Here is a 21,569-nt window from a genome sequence, read left to right as displayed (position 1 = left end):
GCCTATTTAGGATGATGAATAGTGTAAGAAAAGCTGATCATTCCTTCTCTTTACACTCCACAGTAATATGAGAACTGGGGCTCATATGTTAAAATAAATGGTAGGTAAATGTAAAACAAATAAAGAAAATACCCTACAGCACAGCCTGCTTGTGGAATTCACTGCTCTGCAGCATTTGACTTGAGGATGGATCTTAAACCAGGTGACAAAATGTAACATGTAGAGAACATGATCAAAATCCTGTGCTCGCAAGTATACACATGATGCTGATTTTAGAAGCCCTGTCAAAGCCAGGTTTTTCATTCTGCTCTGCCAGTCCCTATCTTTGCCTGTTGTGACCCAGGCTGTGTGGCTGGACCATTGGCTGGTGAGGACTGAGGAAAAATGTTAAGTATTTCAGTCTTGTGCATATCCTGGGTAACCAGGTCTCTCATCTCCTTCCAGAGAGGTTTCACATTTTCCCTGTTTTTCCTTTTACCACTGGCATAACTATAGAGGTTTTTCTTGTTCTTGTCATCCCTGCCAGACTTAATTCCATCAGGGCATTATCTTTCCTTTTTTTTTTTCCATTATCTTCCCTGATTGCCTGGACAAAGTCTCTGTGTTGCTCCCAGGCTACCTGTCCTTACCTTCATCTTCTGTAGGCTTTCCTCTTGTGTTTGAGATCACCCAGAAGCTCCTTTTTCATCTACACAAACCTACTGGTAATTTTTTCCAGCTTCCTACTCATTGGAATTCATGGCTGTTGAGCTTGGAGGAGGCAATCCTTGAATTCTGGGCCCCTCTTCCCTCCAGGTCTCCATCCCACAGCACTCTAGAAAGCAGCTCCCTGAAGAGACCAAAGTCTGCTCTCCTGAAGTCCAGGGCAGGAAGCTTGATGTGTGCCATCTTCATTTCCCCAGGGATCTGGGACTCTACCATTTCATGGTCACTGCAGCCCAGGCTGCCCTAGAGCTTCACATCCCCACCAGCCCCTCCTTTCTTGTGAGAAGAAAGTCTAACACAGCACCTCCCCAAAGACTGAGGAGTGAAGACGATGACCTGATTTTTAATTCTCTTTTGGGGGTGGCCTCCAATTTTGGCTGCAAGTCTTAGCAAATCAGTGATTTCATCAACCATCTCACATTCTGTTTTAATGTCCCTAATGAGCCTCCTGCTTAGATTTTGTTTTAGTTTAGTTCTGTTTTAGTTTAGGAAATCTCATTGCCACCAAAATCCTGAATTCTTGGTGAAAAATCAGCTTCCCATCAGAAGCAATCAGGGGGCAGGAATATGAGCATATTTTAATCATTTCTTTTTAAGGTAAACAGAGAAAGTACCAAATATTTGCACTTTGAAATCTCTTCAGATGTCTTAAACAGCCATGATAAAGTTGCAGCATGTGGGAGTACTTTGGAAAATTTATGCTTCTCATCATAAAGATCCATCCTGAAAAGAGACATTACAGTATCCTTAAACTTCATTTGTGTTAAAATATTTCACCAAAAAAAGCTTGATTAGTGCCAACAAAATTCCAGCCATGCAGAAATAGGATTGCTGTGTCAGGCAAGAATAGATTTTCACAGGTGAATAGACAGAACTTTCCTAACAGGCAGAAATGAAGTTATCGGTTTTCTTCTGCTAGTTTTGCAACCCTGACATCCAAACAAGATTATTCACTCTGTCTTCCCTTCTGTATATCTCAAGGCATTGTATTTCCCCTTAATATTTCTTCACTGATTCCATTAATTTGGTCTAGACATAGCACATTTCAGCCAACCAGAGGCAAAATCACTGTGCATGAGGAGCAGAGATCTCAAGACCAGAGCACCATTAACATCCACAGCTGCAAAAATGAATAATGCATTTTTTAGAACATTCAAGTGACTCTTGAAGGTGATCCAGTAAAGGAAAGTGAGAAAATGCTAGACATATAACCACTAAAAACTCAAGACAACACAGAAGCAGATACCAGCATGAGGCTGGTGGCCTGGACAGGAAATTCTGCAAAGTGATGCACAGCTGCATTTGGAGAAGTGAGAGTGTGCAGAATACACAAGGCAGTGCTGGAGGAGGAATTTTGGACTTTTTAACCTGTCTCCTCTAAATTCATCCTTGTAAAGCCTCTGAACATTATACATGTTTCAGAAATTGAAGTCATCATCTCCCTCTCTTCCCCCGTGTTGGTAGTGGAATTTCTTGTCACATTTCTTGTCTATGGATTCTGCAGATTGAAAAGACATCCTGGTCCCTACAGGGAAAAGGAATAAAAGGCACAGGTGATCAGAGGAAGACATAAAAGCTGTGATTGTGGCTCTCCAATATCTTTTACTTCATATCTTGGCAAGGTACTTTTTAAGCATGTGTTCTTGAGTGTTGCTGGTTTTTTAATTTGAATTGATCCTCTTTGGACATCAACATTTGTTACTAGATTGTAGGAATGCCCAAATGTCTGATAGTGGGATTTTTGTGACTGTTTAAGATTAATTAAAATAAATACCTGTATTATTCAAGAAAGTGAAATCCATAATTTAGGCATTCCCAAGTTCAGTGATAGAGCTATTAGACTCAGTACAATTTACTACAGATGCATTTAATTATAATTTTGTGGGGGTTTAGGAAACTTAAAATTTGAGGAAGATGGAGTCAGGAAAAATTCTGTATGGGAAAAAATCTGCCCAGTATCCATTCCACTGACTAAGTCAACTGGGTTGGGTGTAGAGGTTATTTCTTTGCCCAAACATGCTGAATTCCACCTCTCTTCTTTCAACCATGGGAGAATACAGATTTTACCCTTTTTCCTCACCTTCTTCCTTGACTCCCTCTTTTCAGCTTCTCATCTTAGGCCATGCTTTAGGATGATGGGCAAGGCAGGCACTCTACATCCCCTTTTGTGAGTACACTAATGGTTCGTGTGAGATCAGCCTCTGGGCTGGGGTTGTCAGTGCAATGAATGGGGAAGAGGAGTCTATAGGATGGATGGTTAAATATACCTTTGTCTGCTATCACCCTGCAACAGTCAGCATTGTAAAATGTGACACCATTTGTTTCACAATTTATAAAGTAATTAAAGATTATTTTAAAAATATAAAACTGAGAAAAGATAGGGTATTCACTACAAATTGTCAGCTTAATTTCACCAGCTTAATTATGCTGTGTTTTTAGATTTCTGTGTATTGAGATAACAGAAGTACTCTGTCATATGCAATAAAAAAAATATTGATTTATGGAAGCATCCTCACTTACAGTAAAAGGGTGACCTTTTCCTGTGTCTGAAAGTCCTGATTTCCTACTTGTCATCCATTACAGTTCTGAAAGTTGGTGTCTTATTTGACCTTAAATCCTTAGAAAACTCGGCATGCTTCTTTGTGGAGTCATTTTGCTTCCCCCTTGAAGCAAATCCGATAGACTCAAAGAATTTCTCATTATGATCACTTCTATCAAGTGAGTTTCTGGCAGCAATTAGTCCAGAGAGTTAGTTTTACACACTGATGAATGCAAAATATTTTGGCAAAACTTGCAGTACTTTACACACTGTGGTTCATGTTTCTTACATAGAACTTGAAAAACACAAGCAATTTTAGTCAGGGATCCAAGGTCTTTGACTTAGAGATTAGCACATTATATTTTTAGGTTTAAATATAGAGTAGCTGATTCACCATTTACTCTGAAAAGCTGCTATCTTGAATTTCAAATGGTAATCCCCTAACAGGGACTGACTGATTTGGTAATACAGATATTCTGACTTACAGTTAGAATTTTTTTTTTCTTTTAAATCAAAAGTCACACAAAATGTTTTGGGGTTGGTATCGGGAGATGTATGTATATAAATATACACACACCTAACAACTGTAGAGTAGTTTCACAGACTTTAGACTGAGCTCAGACTGAAACACCTGATAAATTATGTACTGTGCTTAAAACTAGCCAGCAAAAGCCAAGCAACCAAAGATTGAATCAAACTTAACATCTGGGCAAGACTTATGGCCCAGGGTTAAGCCAGACTTCAGGAAGCAGAGTCAAGAGGGATTCAAACCCGTGTAGTACAGCCAGTCAGGAGTGAGAGGAAGGGAAAAGTCCATCCTAGAGGGAAGGATCATTTTCAGAGGGCCGCAGGGTCTATTTGCAGAAAGCAGAGCTCCAAGTTAGCTTCCAAATCGAGACTGCAAAGCTCAAATACCTCATGCTTCCATTGTGCATGTTAAAGCTACAGAGCCTTCTTAGCCACGGCGTGTCCAGGGTGGTAAAACAGGATGGCAGCATGGAGTTAGGACAAAACAGATAATATTTCATTTCAAAACAGGTAATTTAAGGAGGAACATTGCTACTGGTTGTGTTGGTTGTGTGTATTGCCCAGTCCAACTCCATCAGTGGGCAAACACCCAGTTCTGGATCAGTACTGTATCAAGGGCTCTACCTGCTTATAGCCTGTAAGTTCAGGTTTTGTGATGGATAAACACCTAAATATAGTGATATATTCTCAAACAAACCATGGTTTTACCTCCAGCTTAAAAAATTAGTCAAGATACCTGGGCTTATATTCCCAGCTCCTGTTAAGGTCCCAAACCCTGCACAACCTGCTCTCCTCAAAGCAGCCCAGACCTTTTGTTTCCTAGTGCACCATGAAAAAGGTGCACTAGTAAAAATAATAGTGTGCTGGAGGAGGGGCACAAACCAAAATTTTTTGCTGTGCCAAAGGCCTGCATTTAATTTGCATGTTACTAGCAGTCTCTGGCAGTGGAAGCAAAAAGAGGGGTTTGTCCGTAAAAATATACACCCCTTTAATTATAATAATGCATACTATAAAAATAATAAAGTATTAGAGCAGCCAAAAAGAAAAAATAAAACTAGGTTTCCAGGAAGGAATGAATAACACGAGGTTAAAGTAAAATAAAAAAATTATATCTTTCCTCCTCTAATCTACATTTCTAATCTGTCTTGGGGTTTTCTTATGAATTAAAACTATGTTAAGACACAGTGAGCTAGTTTAAGATATGAAAACAAATATGATCTGCAAACCATGTCTTTTTGAGCAATTGGTTTTCATTAATTGTTCCCTTCTTTAAGTTTCCAAGCAAGGAGTGAAAAAATATATATCTAGGCAGAAAGTCAAAATTCCTTTAAAATGTGGGATGGATTTTTTTTAAAAAAATTGTTTTAATTTATTGCAAGCTAACTCCAGGAGGTAATTACAGCCAGTTTTTTGTATTATTTTTGACATTGAGCCTAAAGTTTAATCTGAGTTCCATGAAGGATTTGACATCTGTAAAGCAAGGCAGAATTATGGCCTTTTCCTGTAGTAAGTTATGACGCTGGAAGCCCTGTGAGAAACAAATTTTCTGAGAGGGTTTGCTGTTCAACTGGACTGAGAGGGAGCCAAGACTCAGACCACAGGACAGCAGTGTTGTCCTGGAATTAGGGCAGGTGGCTAGAGGGAAACATTAGTGGGTTAAATGTTTCCGTGTGGACATGAACTAATTTAAGAAACAACAACAACACTGACTCTGATGCTGAGCGTCTGTGTGTGTTCAGATGTGCAGGTTGACACAACCCAGATCAGACATTCAATAGCACAGACTACCCCCCACCCCCTCCAAATAAACCAAACAAACAGAAAACCACCACCCACAGCATTCCCCAGATCTGCTCAGCTGAAGCTGTAAAAAGAGTTCTTTTCATTAAGCTATAGAATGGGTATGTTTATGATCAAACAATGGGGACAGATAAACAAATCTCAAATAAGAAAACATTATAAGAACTGTGCTGTTAATAATGATTGCTTTTCCAGATTCAGAACCTGTCTTACTCCTAGGAATACCATTAAGTCAAAAGCACCTTGACTAGAGGATCACCTTTCCTTTCAAAAACTTCCAGTTATACCATACTTTTCTAAGTTCAGTTAATATCAAGATTGAGTTTGCTATTGTGATTACACAGAGGAAAAGAATATTTGTTGAGAAAAGCCACAGTTTACTGCAGGCCCTCTCCACTGCCTGCTAGAAGAAACATCCTCCATGGAAACCCTTATGCCCCCCACCAACAGGGCACTTGGAGAATTTGCTGCAAAAGGATTTGGTCTACTGTAGTCAGCCAGCTAGTCTGCTCCTCTTTGGCACCTCAACAAGATCAAAAAGGCAAAAATACTGTTGGTTGTTGAGATCTGTGCAGTATGAAATGTAGGTTGCCATTCTCAGCCCATCTGCCTGCTGACACCACCATCACCTCTTGCAAGGACTCCTGCAGAATGTGGGCTGAACTGTAGCAGCTCAAGAGCACAGGTGGATGATTCATATGCCCTGTGTCAGGTGGTAAGCTGTGTCCCTCCTTGCTTTGGAATACTGATCTTTCTTCACTGACTGTAGGTAGAAACACAGGTAGAGCAATGAGTTCCACCCTTACTGCTCTCACTGACACTTCCTTCTCTCTTCCCTACATGTTGCCACAAGCATCAGATTGCACTGTGGACTAGGTCACCTGCCCTTATTTTAGACTCAACTTGATTGCAACTTACTCCTTAGAAATTTTCTCTAGTGATGTGAAACCTCAGTGTATCCGTACCTCATCTGCTCAGAGGTCCATCTAGTTTTTCCTAACCTGACAGATCTCTGCCTGTCTAAGGGAACTTACCTGGGACACAGCAAGAAGATAGAGCCAAATGTGGTCTTCCAGCTAAGACAAGTTGGCAGCCAGTTTCATGCTTCTGCTTCTCCATACTCAGCTCTTGAACATTTTCATTAAAGTGCCTTGGCCTCTTTGTCTCTCTGACCCATGGAACCACAGAACCATAGAACAGTTTTGGTTGGGAGGCACCTTTAAAGACAACCGTGTCCAACCACCCTGCAATAAGCAGGGACAACTTGAACCAGACTGGATTGATCAGAGCCCCATTCACCTGTCCTTACATGTCTCCAGATCTATATCCTCATGCAGATTTGGAGTAGGAGCTATGGCCACAGGGCAAAAAGGTCTGAAGGGCTGCAGAGATGGAAATTGCCATCCCAGTTTTTCTATTCTTGTCCTATGCCTCCAGAACAGGGCAGCATCCAGCAGAGAGGGACAGATCACAGCTCTGGGTGCCTGGGAAGCCTCAGCAGGGCTGTGTGGCCCTTTTAAATACAAGCAGTATGCAGGATTTTCAGCTTATATCTTATAACACATGGGAAATTGTCTGGAAATCTGTCATCAGAACAAAACACAGTGCTCAATGAGGCTTGATCTTCAATCAGAGGTCATCCAGGTGAGACTTTCAAATGATGGTTAACTATTAAAAATAAATAATTCAGAGAATTCAGGAGCTCTCTTTATGCAGCAGCATTGAATGCGTTAGATCTCTAAAATCTTGGGAGGTAAAGGGGAGGGATAAAAATCTATATTCAGTTTCCTGAGAAAAATTTTTGCTCCTCATAACCACCTATAAAAGATTATTGTCTTCATTTTATTTAATTATTTCATATGAAATAATTGAAAGAGGATAACCAGTTAGTTCTGTGATGATAAACGTTTCAAGTGAGAACACAAAGGAGACTAATAAATGCATTGCCAGACTTCATCATTGCTGTTAGGACCTTTACATCTCTAATATCACTTCTATCCTTATTGTTTGCTGGAAAATAATTGTTTGTTTCTCTTCCCAAGAAGCTTTACTACAACTCTGTCACTTCTGGAGGCTTTACAGCATATGCCAGGCTATAAGTGCCACAGAAATGCTCTGAACATAAGCAATTTCTGTACAATTGAGAGGACAGTGAACATGCTGAGTCAGAACACTTATCCAAGCCCACAACTGGTAGGAGTACACCATTCTCCAAGTTAATGGTAAATTTGAGAACCTTCTTGCAAACAGATATATTTGGCCTTCAGAGTGGGATTGGGATGGGTGAGACGCCCAGTGCTCACTGCTCAGTCTCAGTCACCATGGGACAAGTGCTAGTAATACAACCTCTTTATGTTAAACTCAATAATTCTGCTCAGCTGTACCTATTTCCACCTTAAAGCACAAAAATGGAGGAAATTAAAGAATTCCGAAAGCATCATCTTTGCCATGTCGTCCTTCCATCTGGCAGTATAGATGTCAGGGAGGCAGCAAAACCAAGACTTATGGGTGCTTGAACACATCCTTCCATTTCTTACTCACAACACACACAGTCTCTGCAAGGTAGGTTGGGTTTTTCTAAGCATCATCAAGGAAGTCTGAAGAAAAACCCAAATTTTGGTGCCTTCCTAAGAGATAGATATGCATTTTTAGAATCCTTGACATTGTAAAAAGATCTCTAATGCTGATGAATAAAAAAAATTGAAAATTAAGGGGTAGTGATTGATATCATTATATAGGAGAGTGATATTTGTGAATACACTGAAGGACTTTGAGTAAATTCAGTTTGTATGTTGTGACAACATCCAACAAAGGGAAACTTTACAATCCTGCCAAAAATATTAAAATTAAGACTGAATTTTATATTTAAAAAATAAATACTTTTGAAAGGAAAACAGAAGCCATTCCGAAAAACCAATGTTTTCCAAAAGTGATGCCTACTATATGAGAATGCACACATCCCAAATCCACTTCTTTCACAATGATTCTTCATGTATACTGCCCCTTACAGGTCCTTCTGGACTAAGTGAGGCTACAATTAATCTTTTAACCAGTGGGTCCCTTCTATTTCAAGGTGGTTGTGCAGGACTTGTATGTGTTCCTTCCCAACTGCACTTTCTGAAAATCCATCTTCCACCACAAAGCCCCGTTTCATTGCATTTCCCTGTCATTCCCCCTCATGTTTGCTTAGTAATTACAGGACACAATTTTCCAGTGATCAAATCAAACTGCACTAATACGTGCCTGTGTGCAGCTCTCTGTGAAAGAACCTTCTTTCCACCCTTCGGGAGCTCATTATTATATACACAATCTTTGTGTTTTTGTTAGTCAGACTTATGATTTGTGTGGTAAGCGGGACTGACAATATTGTTTCACATACATCAAAGGCTGAAATGTACTTTAACAAGAGCCAGCAGGTTACACACAAGCCCCAAAACACTTGTTATAGGTGTGACTTGCCCAAACCAAACCAGCCAGTGAGTGTTGGCAGAAATTATTCCAACCCTCTGCAGCAGCAGTCAGATCAGCACATGTAAAATGGGGGGGGGGGGTTGTCTTTTTTTTTTAAGTCTACTTCTCGAACATCACTTAATGCAAGATCCCAGTCCAGCACAGCTCGGGATTGACTATGCCTTATTGAGACAACTAAGGCATACTTGATGGCTTATATAGTTTGTCTACAAAATTCAATCCTTCAGCCTCTCTCTCTGATTAGTCCACCTATGAGCTACTTTCCAAATTTTTCTTCCTAATTATTTTTAGAATATAGGAGGAAAAAGGAAAGAGGAAATGCTCTGTATGCAATTAACAAGGAAGGAAAGGAAGAAGGCTTTGTTTCAGTCTTCTAACCCTCTCAAGCATACTAATTATAAACAGTTTGGGGGTCTTTCATTCTGTGTTCTTCTTTTTCTTATTTGGTGGTTGAGTTTCACAGACAAAATATCTCCTTCTTTCTATTTAAAGGGCAATTCACATGTAGTTTTCCTCAAAGTTTATCCCAAAGGAATTTTAAGAAAATATGTCATAAAATTCCCACAATTTCCAATGAGATCACCTTTTTTTCTCTGGTTTGAATACTTTATGGGGAACAGAGGCACTTGATTAGATGATTTTTCCACCCAGTTGCTCTGAAGCAAAGCTCCCACTGACTTCATTTCAAACAAATTCTGCAGATTGCACATCTCCATTCTTTATACGGGCTGTAATCTATCCCCACTATGACCAGAGAGAGTCTTTCAAAATGGGTTTGAAGCAACCCCTTTAACTCACAGGCACATTTTCAATCGATATGAATGGAAATAATGCTGGAATTTCTTTGAGGAATGATGATATATCTTCTCTGAAGACCATAATCTGCAGTGGTTCTGAGAGGTTGACTGTAAGAGCAGGACCATTGAGCCTACCCAAAGTTTGGTGAGAGTTAAGATTGTTCTTCAGCAGCACTTTTCAAATTATTCAAAGAATCTTGTTGTTGTTGTTGACAATTTCTCTCTTTTTTTTAAAGCTATTTTAGAGAAACAATCTCCCTCAACAGACCCACTCTTTGGGGTTCTAGGTACTCAGAGAGTACCTACATAGGATCTGAGTCCCTTTCTTCATATGACCCAAAATCATCTGATCCTCATTTTAACTGAAAATAAATATTTTGGCCCTGATGAAATTTTCCTGACAGAAGCTTAACTAAAGCAAGTGTATTCCAGCCAAGAAAATGTTCTTTGGTTCCAAATTTTTCCATTGAATATTGTCAAATATTCTGTCAAATACTTACAAGCACACCTACTTCTAAAAGTCAGACAGAAGAGCCCACATCACAGGCATCGAACCCAAATTCTGTGACTGACTATTAAAAAACTTACATGAGTTTTGTAGTTTAACCCGTTTGTGCCTTGATGGAAAAGCAAGAGAGCTGTGCAGCTGCAATGTGCCGGTGAAGGATGAAAAACCCTGGACTGGCCAAGGACATTGGGAAGAATCATATTCCCTCCCTTCCATCCCACCACTGCAGTTATTCTGCACTTCAAAGCAAGGCAACTAATAATATTTTTTCAGGTCAAATATTATAATACTTGCTCAATGTTTTTAAAATGTAAACACGGACTTTGGAAAAAGGTACAGAGTGACAGGACAATGGGGAATACCTTCAAATTGACAAAGAGTAGGATTAGATTTGATATCAGGAATGAATGAATGTCTGTGAGGGTGGGGGGCCCTGGCACAGATTACCCAGAGAAGCTGTGGCTGCCCAATCCCTGGAAGTGTCCCAGGCCAGGCTGGACAGAGCTTGGAGCAGCCTAGGACAGTGGAAGGTGTCCCTGCCCATGGCAGGGGGTGGAACAAGATGAGCTTTAAGGTCCCTTCCAACCCAAACAATTCTCTGTTTCCCACCAAACCAGGCTGCTCAAAGCCTCACCCCATACTTACAGCAATTGTCCTTCCCAGACCATATTCCTGGAATCGGGATCAAAACTGGAGATTGCAACCTCGTTGCAATAGTGATAACAGAGTGTGCCGAAGATTGCTTAACCCTGACCTAGATAAATACGGACCATCCCAAAAAACATACACAGGAAACTTCTTTCTCAACTTTTTCTGAAGAGATCAAAAAGTTAATTTGTACTTTCTTGAAGTTTCTTGTACCACAGAAAGTTTAATTGGCTAATACTCTGCCACAAAAAACTGTCTTTGCTAAGCTGTGATTCTTGCTACTGTTCATTTCCCCTGGACATGTTGAAAGTCGTGCTCCGTGGTGTGACAGCTTTAGCTCCACCACAGATGATTGGGCTTGATGCAAAATTGCTGGGTGACATTTTATGACTTGTGTTATGCAGAAGGTCAGACTAGATGATCATAATGGCTTTAAAATTCATTAATCTGTGTGCAGAAATATCTGTGAAAGGATTAAATAGAAGTTCCAACATTTATTCTACATGACAAGCAAATTGGATTTAAACAAAGGTCTTTAAAGCTGAAACGTAAACACCAAGCTGCCAACTCCAAAGTTTGAAAGGTCACACAGCGAAAACTTGCCACTAAATGAAACTGACTTTGCCTAAATTGTTCTTGTTTTCCTCAAAATTTGAAGGCACTTTCCTTTTTAATTTAAAAAATGAAAATATTTCCATTTGAAAGAATCTTACCTTTAAAAAATTGAATTATGTTATAATGATAGATTAAGATGGTCAAATATTTCATATTTATCTAAAAGAATTTTTGACTAAACCAGAGAGATATACTTTTTCACCTTGAAGATTTTTTTTTTTTTTAAGATTCCAAGATTTTCTCTCTATTTTGGATGTTTCTTCAATATCATAAAAATATTCATGGGCTAAGGAAATCATTCCCCTTTGAGCACTATCAACCATCAAAACCTGGTCTTGTGATTTGAAATTTCAAAGCATCCATGCTGTTTGATGCACACTGAGCTCCAGACACAGAGAAATCAATCTGTACAGCTCTGCCTACTTTGGTAGTTGCAACGTACAGTACAGTCTTTGTTAAATATTTAATAATGAGCTGTGGTTTAATAATGTCTGTCTGAAGTAATGTTGAAGGTTGGGAGAGGGTAATGAAAGAATGTTGTGCTCTGAAACAAATGTCTCGAGTTATTATAGATTGTACTGCAGTGGTTTCCCCACTCAGCAAATTGAGTGACTTAGCCACTTGGGGGGAAATAGGCAATTGTGTCTAGCAGACATCTGCTTTTGTAACCTCCTGTTTCCCAGGGAGAATCCATTTAGAGATCTGAGTAAAACCCAGGATGGTAATCCCAGGCCCAAAAACACTTTAGTGGAAAGAGTTTCCATCAGACTGCTTATGTTTCTGCCATATAAAATCATCTTTTTATCCTATCCAGTGACAGAATGAAGCAAGGGTTGTGTGCAGGCATGTGTGCTGTTCTTGACATACAGGCCATCCTATTAACTTACAAAAATGTGCTTGTGGACTAAGGACATTCAGGCATACCCTACTATTTTACCAATATTTGGGGGTTTTCCCATTTTTTAAGTCTTTTAGATCCCAGACATGTTTAAAACAGGGTCATCCATGATGATGAAGACCTCTTTGCTTAACAGTGTCTATAAAATTTTGTTCAGTGGGAGTGTTTTAAAGCCAAATCTTACATTCTGCTCCTGGCTAAGGGTGCAAGCTCAGAGTTAGAAAGGCTGGAATAAGTTTGGGTCTACACTATGGCTGCTATAGCTTTATGGGAAGCCTTGCTCTGTGCCTGATGGTATTATATGTAAAGCAAAACTAGCAGCTCCTCACTGTCCAAAGGGGAGCTTGAAATCTCTGATATTTATAAAATGCTACAATGCTTACATATAACATGAAAGGCTGCAAGGGGACATGCAAGAGAAGATAAACCAATAAATTAATAAGATCAGGCAGTGTGGGGAGTTTCCGGTGCAGGTGCAGGTCAGCTCTGCTCTAGCAGTGATTTGTACAGAGCTCTGCCATCACTGGGTGCTACATTCTCTGGGTTGGTTGAAGGACTGAAGTGCCTCCTGTGTGCACAGAGCATCCATCACAGGCTCAAAAGAAGTCACTCCCTTTCCCAAAGAGATTTCAGTCATCACAGTTTTGACTACTTTTTGTAAAATTCTGGAGCCTTGTGGCTTGTGAAGAGACTCTAGAGTAAAAGATATTTTTAATTATTACTTTACACTGCAATGTACCTGGAATTTAACCATAGGAGAGTACACATTGGTTTTCCTCAAACTGCTGGCTGTGCAGGGGTAGAGAATGTGCACAGCATCATTTGCTGCTTACCAGGCTCCGTCTTATTCATGTCTTGATTATTTATTGGATTATCTGTACAGTCATTGCTTCAAAGGACACCTTTCTTTGCCTTCTCTTTCATAGTATTGTATCACTATTTCTTGATTAATTTATTTAAAAGGAGATACTTCAAGTAGGCACTTTGTGACCAGCCTTAGATAATTTCATCCCCGGAGGAATAATTTTGCATGCCATGATGGACATTTTGTACAATTTAAGTTATCTTAACTTCATACTGAACAGCAAATATTTTTGGAATAGATCTGCTTTTCTTCACCACCTAATATAATGTGAACATCTCCCTTAATTCTGTGGGTTAAAGACACTGCTCTGACCTGCAGTGAAATAAGGGAATGGTGTCCCTAGACCCCACAGTGTGACCTGAGGGAAACAAGGTCTGTAACTTGTCTCACAAGAGTTTACAGAGGCAATAACAGAACAAAAAATTCCTCCAGTTTAGGTCTATAAAAGGGAATATGGAAGAATAACAAGGTCAAGGGTACTTCCAGCTTCTCCTTAGGAGCAAAGGCCAATGGAATATCTCAACTGAGAGCATCACAGCATGACCCTGTGTATCTAGTGGGCATGCAGCTTTGAAAAAGCATCTCTAAAACAATCAGTAAAAAAGATCTGGAAATGCAGGAAATAAAGAAAATCTGTACCAATAAATATGCAAGAGTAAAATTGTAAGATATGTTTGTAAGGAACATTAAAAGGCACGTATACATATACAAACAGAAATGGAGGTGTGCATCATATAATTATTATAGAAAATATAGAATTGTTATCTAATTTAAATTGTCTAAAACAACCTTACGAAATATATCTCCAATCTACTACAATGTTTTTTTGCACCTAGACAACTCTGGTCACTTTTACACAGGCACAAAACACAGAAAAGTGACTTCACCTGTGCAACTGGGTTCCAAATCCAGCTCAAGGTAGACACAACCTTCTGTTCCTTCACTTCTTTTTACCCTTCCCTACACTTGCTGGTAGGTGACTCTCACTACCATCAATGGCAGCCACAGTCACACAAACCAGGTAGGACAGACCTGTGAAAAAGATCTTCAGCATGTACATGAACACATCACTCATGTCTTACAGTCTTTACACCAACTCCGCCTAAAATTTCCAATCAATTTCAAGGTTTTGCAGCATAGCTTTAAGGCATTCAGCAACCACGGCCTTATAGATTTCACAGAACTTTGGTTACCCTGTGTTTTTGAAGGTCAGAATCAGCAGGGTTCTTCAGCCTGTCCAGGGAACAATCTTAGATCTTTTTGGAGGTAAGGTCTTCTAGCAAAGGTATGGCATTATTGAAAGAGCTATTTGTGAGGTGCCTTCTTTTGTGCTGTTTAAGAATTATGCAAAGTAAATGCATTTTGATAGGTTTAAGCTCATTATACTCAAGTGTCCTGTGAGTTCAGATGGATTATTGGAAGGGGCATCATTGTCACAGTTATAGATGTTAAAATCTCTTCAAGTTCTTCCACAGTTCTTCTACCTTATACTAGAGTACCCTAGTAATTCACAGGTCAGTCAAGTATTATTTATTTCACTGCATTTCCTAATGCTTCATCTAACCTAGCTTGAAGACAGACCAAGGATTGTTGCCCAGGTTTTTGTCTATAAGGAAAAGCCACATCCATGATAGACACCTACAAATTTTCTCCTGATACCCATCCTACATTTTCCATTGTACACCTCCATTCATGAAGGAATATCATTCACACTTTTCAGTCTTGCATTCAGTAGAATAGTTATAACCAACCCCATGTGAATAACTTATTGGAAATAAATTCAGCCTTTCTGTTTAGAGAGACACATTTGCTGAGAAATGAAGTGAGGGGAGATGAATACAGGTTGGACCTTCAGAAACAGTCTGTCACTCCTTCAAAATCAAGATTCAAAAGAAAAAATCTATATATACATATAGATTTTTTTTATTATTATTATTTTAATGCTCTTGAAGCAGTAAGTGGCTCTGAGTGTTTAGAAATCAAGCTGAGCTGTTTATCTTTAATGACCTGAAAGTTGCACTCTCCTGGTTAGGTTCCCCAACTAGTTGAGTACAGCTCCTCAGGATTGCAGCTTATGTAACCAACACAGATCTGGATATTTCAGAAGCAGGAATAATGCAGGAAACACAGCAGATAAGGTGGATTATAGAATTAAAAAAAAATTATAAACCTTTTCCCTTCTGGACTGCTCATCCTTGCCCAAAGCACACACACACACACACACACACACACATATATATAAATTAAGCTCCTTCAAGATTTATAGCTCTGTGCAGTTTAATTTTATCTTGTCAGATTTGGTCTAAACAAGCGTCCTCACTGTGAAGGTAGCAGTCAGATTCGTGTCTGTCTTGTCTGACTGTCACTTTGACAGAGCTTTGGTTGAGGGCTTTCCTGGTGATCCTATCCTCCTGCTGTGCTAAGCAGTGTGATCCCATACAGCTCCCAGTGCAAAGACTGGAGTTACTGTGAGCTTATCTCTTGTTTCCTCCCTCATCTCATGCAAGAGCTCATTTGCTCACAGGAAGAAGCTGTCAAAAACGTGCACACCCCCCAGAAGCAAATGCAAGTTTAAATGTGAGTGAAGAAGCATTTTGTGCTGGATTTTGTGTGATGGGGTGAGCTCTTGGGGTGAGCACAACTGCGGTTTCATAAGCCACTCTCTTCAAAGCTCTTACTTTCCTTCAGTTTTATTCATAGGCTTAAATCCTCCTTTGTTTTCCTGAAAAAATAAGTGCTCCTCATTGACCAGGCAATAAATTTTCAGTTTTCCTTTGCTTGTTGGTTTCCCATTTCATTCATTTTCATGTTTGCCTATTACCATTTTCACACAGATAATAAATACTAACTCACAAACTTAGCCTGGTTACTACACAGAAAGGTGACATCAAAATGCTGTAGAAAAAAACCCCCATATTTGGATTCTTTCACCACAATACTATTGTTCAATAGGAAATTGGTAAATGAGTGTTGTTTGACAGCACTGGCATCATTCATAGAATCATAGAGTGGCCTGGGCTGGGAGGAACTTTAAAGATCATCTCATTCCATCCCCTGCCATGGGCAGGGACACCTTCCACTATCCCAGTGGAATAGTGCCATCCAACCTGGCCTTGGACACTCACAGGGATCCAGGGGCAGCCACAGATTCTCTGGACAACCTGAGCCACAGCCTCATCAGCACCCTCAGAGGGAAGAATTTCATCCTAATATCCAATCTAAACCCATTCTCTTACAATTGGAAGCCGTTCCCCTTGTGCTGTCACTCCAGACCCTTGTAAACAGTCGTTCTCCACCTTTGTTGTCAGCTCCTTTCAGGTACTGGAAAGCCACAAATTAGGTCACTCCAAAGCTGCTCTTTTCCAGGCAGGACTGTCCCAGTTCTCTCAGCCTTTCCTCACAGGAGAGATTCCAAAGGATTTACTCTTTATGACCATTGATAAGCCCATGGCCCCTTTTCTCACATCCCAGTTCAATGAACAACTTGACAAAAAAATATTTGTGAGATTTTTCATTGTGTTTCATCTCTGTGTGTGTGCAATATTCTAATCCAGCTCAGGAAAGGATGAGTTCAGGCACAGTCAAGCAACCCCTGAGGCTGTGGACACGTGAGCAGGGAGGCAGAGCCCAAGGCTTGAATGTAGAGCATGCTGCAGAGTAGCAGCTGGGCACAAACCTGTGTCTGCATGTTCAGGAGCATGAGAAACAAGCAGCTGGGGTGATAAAAGTCAGGCAGCAAAGTGCATGGGAAAATTGCCCCTGACTCATCCAGGGGGTAAATCACCCATTCCTGGGACTGACACAAGGCTCTTTTGGAGGCTGTGACATCTGTTTGCAGCTTTCTAAAGTCAGGACAGCTTGACTAGGGAGAGGTCAATCCATCCATGTCCTCATGGCTGGAGTTGAGTTTGCAAAACATCTAGTTGAGAGCTTTTCAGATTAGAGGGAATATACCAAAACATAAAGAGGTAACAAAGCTGGTCCTGTTGAAAGTAATCATGTTTCCTTTGACTTCAGTGTCACAGGGATATTAATCAAGATATAACTATAATATAACTACAGAAACAGAATATTATTCCACTCCTCCTTAATGGAAAGGATTACATGGAGATAACTGACCACAGCAAACATTGGTTCTTGGCTGAAACCAAGCTTCCTCTGGTTTAGTTCTAACATCAGTTTCCCATCTGTGTCATGGTCCCAGTGACACAGTGAATGGGAGATTTATGTTCTCCTCTATATACAGAATAAAAAAAAATGAGTGAAGCTGCCATCTGATTGCATTTTTTCAGACACTTAGAAAAAAAAGTTTGAAAAGCTGATTGTCTCCAATCTTTTCTTAATTTCCACAACATCTCCCTGAAGGAGAAGAATTCTAGGTTTTTCCTTAGCTTAATTTATTATCGAATGATTGAGAATAATTTTACAGGGCAGTAAGGAACATCAATATGTTACTAAAAAAGATAAAATTCAAACATATAAATCATAGATACTTTCAAATCACCAAACAGGAACTTGGAGAACTCCAGTGGTATGTGTTGTTGTTCCACATATCCTGTATTTTATTGTTTTAAGATGCTTCTCTTACTCATCTGGTAGCTTCTTAACATGCCTCATGTTAAATTTAACATGCTTCTTTCCTTCATTTTTTTTTCTGAGCTACCCTTTGATGATGAAATATGGACCCACGTAATCAACAGTCTTTGGCTAAAAAGTGAAAGAAAGCTGTTTCTTGCCAACATCTTCCCTCATTGACCTCTTGTGGGCTTTTCTTTAAGCTCACCTTTCATTTCTGCAGATCCAACAGAGATAACAAATTCAGCAAGCACCAGAATCCTCAGTCATCAGGGTTTCGAGCATGAGGCCTCTGCAGTGAGTGGGGAGAGTGAAGCCTGACCAGAGTACCTCCACTCCCAGCCCCCGTGACATGAATCAAGATCAATGGCTTGAAAAACCTCTTTTCAGCTGCCTGGCAGCTTCACAGCAGTGCAGTTTTCAAAATTAATTCCCTCTGGTCACACAACTGGCCATTTCTCCCTTTTGCTGTGCAGACATAAAGGATGTGAGAAACCACAGTTTTCTTCTTTATTCCCCTTGCTTCAGGGATCCCCACTGCCACATACCAAGCTTTTACTTTTCCCCTGAGAGGCAGGAAAAGACAGAATAACAAAACAGCCACTGCTTCTTTCAGCAGGAACCTTTCAGAAGATGCAGCAGCTCCAGTGCTACGTGTTCGGTGCAGCAAGCACTGATTCATGCCATGTCTTGGCAGGTTCTCAGAGGACAAAAAAAACCCAGAGGAGCTTGACCATTGTACACTGTGTTCCACATAAAATCTGACAAGATGTGAGTAATCTCTTTTTTGATTGCTGTGTCATTAGGCTATAAGGACAGGCAAAAATGATGTTCATCTTCCACGAGGTTGCTAAGGCACACCGTGCACTGAGGCATCTCTGGGCTGTGTCTGTCGTGCAGGTGATTACTCCTGCATTAGTCATTCTGGGTTCCTACAGAGATCATTTGGCACGTGATTCACTTCATCCTGAAATAGACCTAAGTTCATCCAGATGAATCGAGCCTCTAAAGCTTCCTTTTTACCCATCCACACTTCCCCCCACCATTCTCTGCAAAGGGAGCCCAGGATGACCAGCTCTGGTGTTATCTTTCATGTGGTGGATGTGTAAAGCTGGATCACACTCTGGGGACACATTTTATTACACTGTGTGAGACCACATGCGCTGAGACTCTGTGGTTCTCTCTCCAAACGTTGTTGGATATAGCAAAATAGGTTTTCTCAGTATAAGGTGACAGTCCCTGTGGGAGAACCCTGTTTCACTAAAAACATGGCACCACAGCAACTTGTCATTTTAAAGGGCAGCTGAAAAGAAGTAAATGTAATAAGACATCCTTTAGACTGAAGTTATCTGGAGGACAGAAAGTGGAAGGCACAGGTGTCACCAAGGTTTCAATGACAGGTGAGAAAAGGGATTTTCATGCAAGGTCAATTTTAACTATTTTTATGGATCCTCGTTGTAATTTTATGCATCCTATATATGTACACATAAAGTAGTCATCTAGATTTCCATTATCAACAAAAAAATGTAGTCAAAGTAGTTAACAAAAATTAGGAAGGGACTCATATAATCAAAAGTTAAGAATCAACTCAAGGGTGAAATTAATTTTGCCCTTATGGCTGTTAACTGCCCTAATACCTAGACCTACCAGGTCTCCCTGAACACAATGACAACTAGCTCACACCCAGACCTCAGCACTGTAGACAACTATGTTTAGCTTAGATTGGTCCTCTTTAAGTCTCACAATATCTAAATTCAAGGTATCCATTCCAGCATCCCTGTGGGCCATCAGACAGAAACATGCTTTTCGAGACAGTGATCATCTGACTGCTTTGAGCACCCCTCTGAGGCTGGGATGAATCACTTTGCAAGAGTGTCTGTGTCAGGATAACCATTTTCTCAGCATGAAGGTTGTGCCTTTATTACCTCCTTTTGTAATTTGAACTGCACTTTTGAGTTTATCTGTATGACTAGATATTTGTTTCTATGACAAGGAAAAGAACATCTTGAACAAAAAAACTGCAGTCATCCATTGGATATAAGTGATATGTTATGTCATTTTAGTCATAAAGGTCAGAAAATTGAAGGGGGAACTTTTTGCATGATCAGAAGTGTCTTGTGTTTATTGAAGCAGCGCCTTGAAAAGTCCTTGCCATTGGAACAGGAGGGTGGTACTGAACAGTGGAACTCTTGTTGTGCACCTGGGAGATCCTTGATTTGGTTATGCCAAGGATCCTTGACTCAATAATATTTATATATCTGGAAATGGTAATTAATATCTACATCCTCCACTGGAGAGCCCCAAATGCTTTAAGGATTAGGGTTTGTCCAGAAAACTTAAGATTGTCTCATCCCTTGAGGGGTTCAAGGCCAGGCTGGATGGGACTTGGTCAAAGGGAAGGTGTCCCTGCCATGGCAGGGGTGGAATGAGATGATATTTATAGTCCTTTCCAATCCAAATAATTTCATGAATCTATGATTTCTATGATCCTGCGATTTGGCATTCACATCACTCCATTGCACACGAGTGTGATTTGCATCAGTTTAAGTGCAGACACAAGACAAAAATGCTTCTGTTGCTCCTTGGTGCTTTGGTTCCTCTAATTTGAGTACAGCCTTGTGTGGGATACAGGGACACCAGCAGGGTAGAATTTCTCCCACAACTGTCCCCTGTTCTGGTGAGGATGGTTCAGACTACTTACTCCCTGCAAGTAGATTTACTCTAAAATCTCCAGTCTTCTGGAATTTTTTTTTCCTTCTAAGAAGGTTGATAAATTACTCCTGAGAATGGAAATAACAAATCCCCATTATACAGACAGGGAGACTGAGACACATAATTTAAGGAACTTGTCCAAACTGAAAGTTTTGATTACTTGGTTCATAAAAAGCCCAGTCTCCTTCTTCTGCTACTGTTGTTATTGTCTCCAGATAAACCTTTTTTTACCCATCAGAAATGAGTGTTCTTTTTACCTTTCTCTTCATTTTTATCCTGTATTTGAACAGGACAGAACAGTAGAGAATGATAGATTCTTCTCATCTTGGTAACTTTTATGGAAAGGAGGGCGTTTCATAATGGCCTATTTGACAGGTGATTCAAGGTTTCATCTCAACTTCTCTGAAGAAGAAAAAAAACAAAATAGAAAAGAGGGTGGTTTCTGCAGGAGTAGCAGAAAACAACAAATGTACTCAAACAGAGATTTCAAGAAAGCTCTTTTTTTGTTTTTCTCAATATTAATGATAACTTGCACTTCCTACCATAATTATTATCTTAAAAGTCTTTTTGGCTTTGAAGAGCTGTGAAGGAATATAATCTGAAGAAGTCTGTTGCCTTATGATTAGTTGTTCCTTTTTTCTTTTCTTTTCTTTTCTTTTCTTTTCTTTTCTTTTCTTTTCTTTTCTTTTCTTTTCTTTTCTTTTCTTTTCTTTTTCTTTTCTTTTCTCTTTTCTTTTTCTTTTCTTATTCTTTTCTTTTCTTTTCTTTTCTTTTCCTTTCCTTTCCTTTCCTTTTCTTTTCTTTCTTTTCTATTTCATTTTCTTTTCTTTTCTTTTCTTTTCTTTTCTTTTCTTCTTTTCTTTTCTTTTCTTTTCTTTTCTTTTTCTTTTCTCTTTCTTTTTTTTCTT

The sequence above is a fragment of the Prinia subflava genome, chromosome Z (assembly GCF_021018805.1).
Source record: "Prinia subflava isolate CZ2003 ecotype Zambia chromosome Z, Cam_Psub_1.2, whole genome shotgun sequence".
Taxonomy (NCBI): Eukaryota; Metazoa; Chordata; class Aves; order Passeriformes; family Cisticolidae; genus Prinia; species Prinia subflava.
This window is presented reverse-complemented; position numbering follows the sequence as displayed.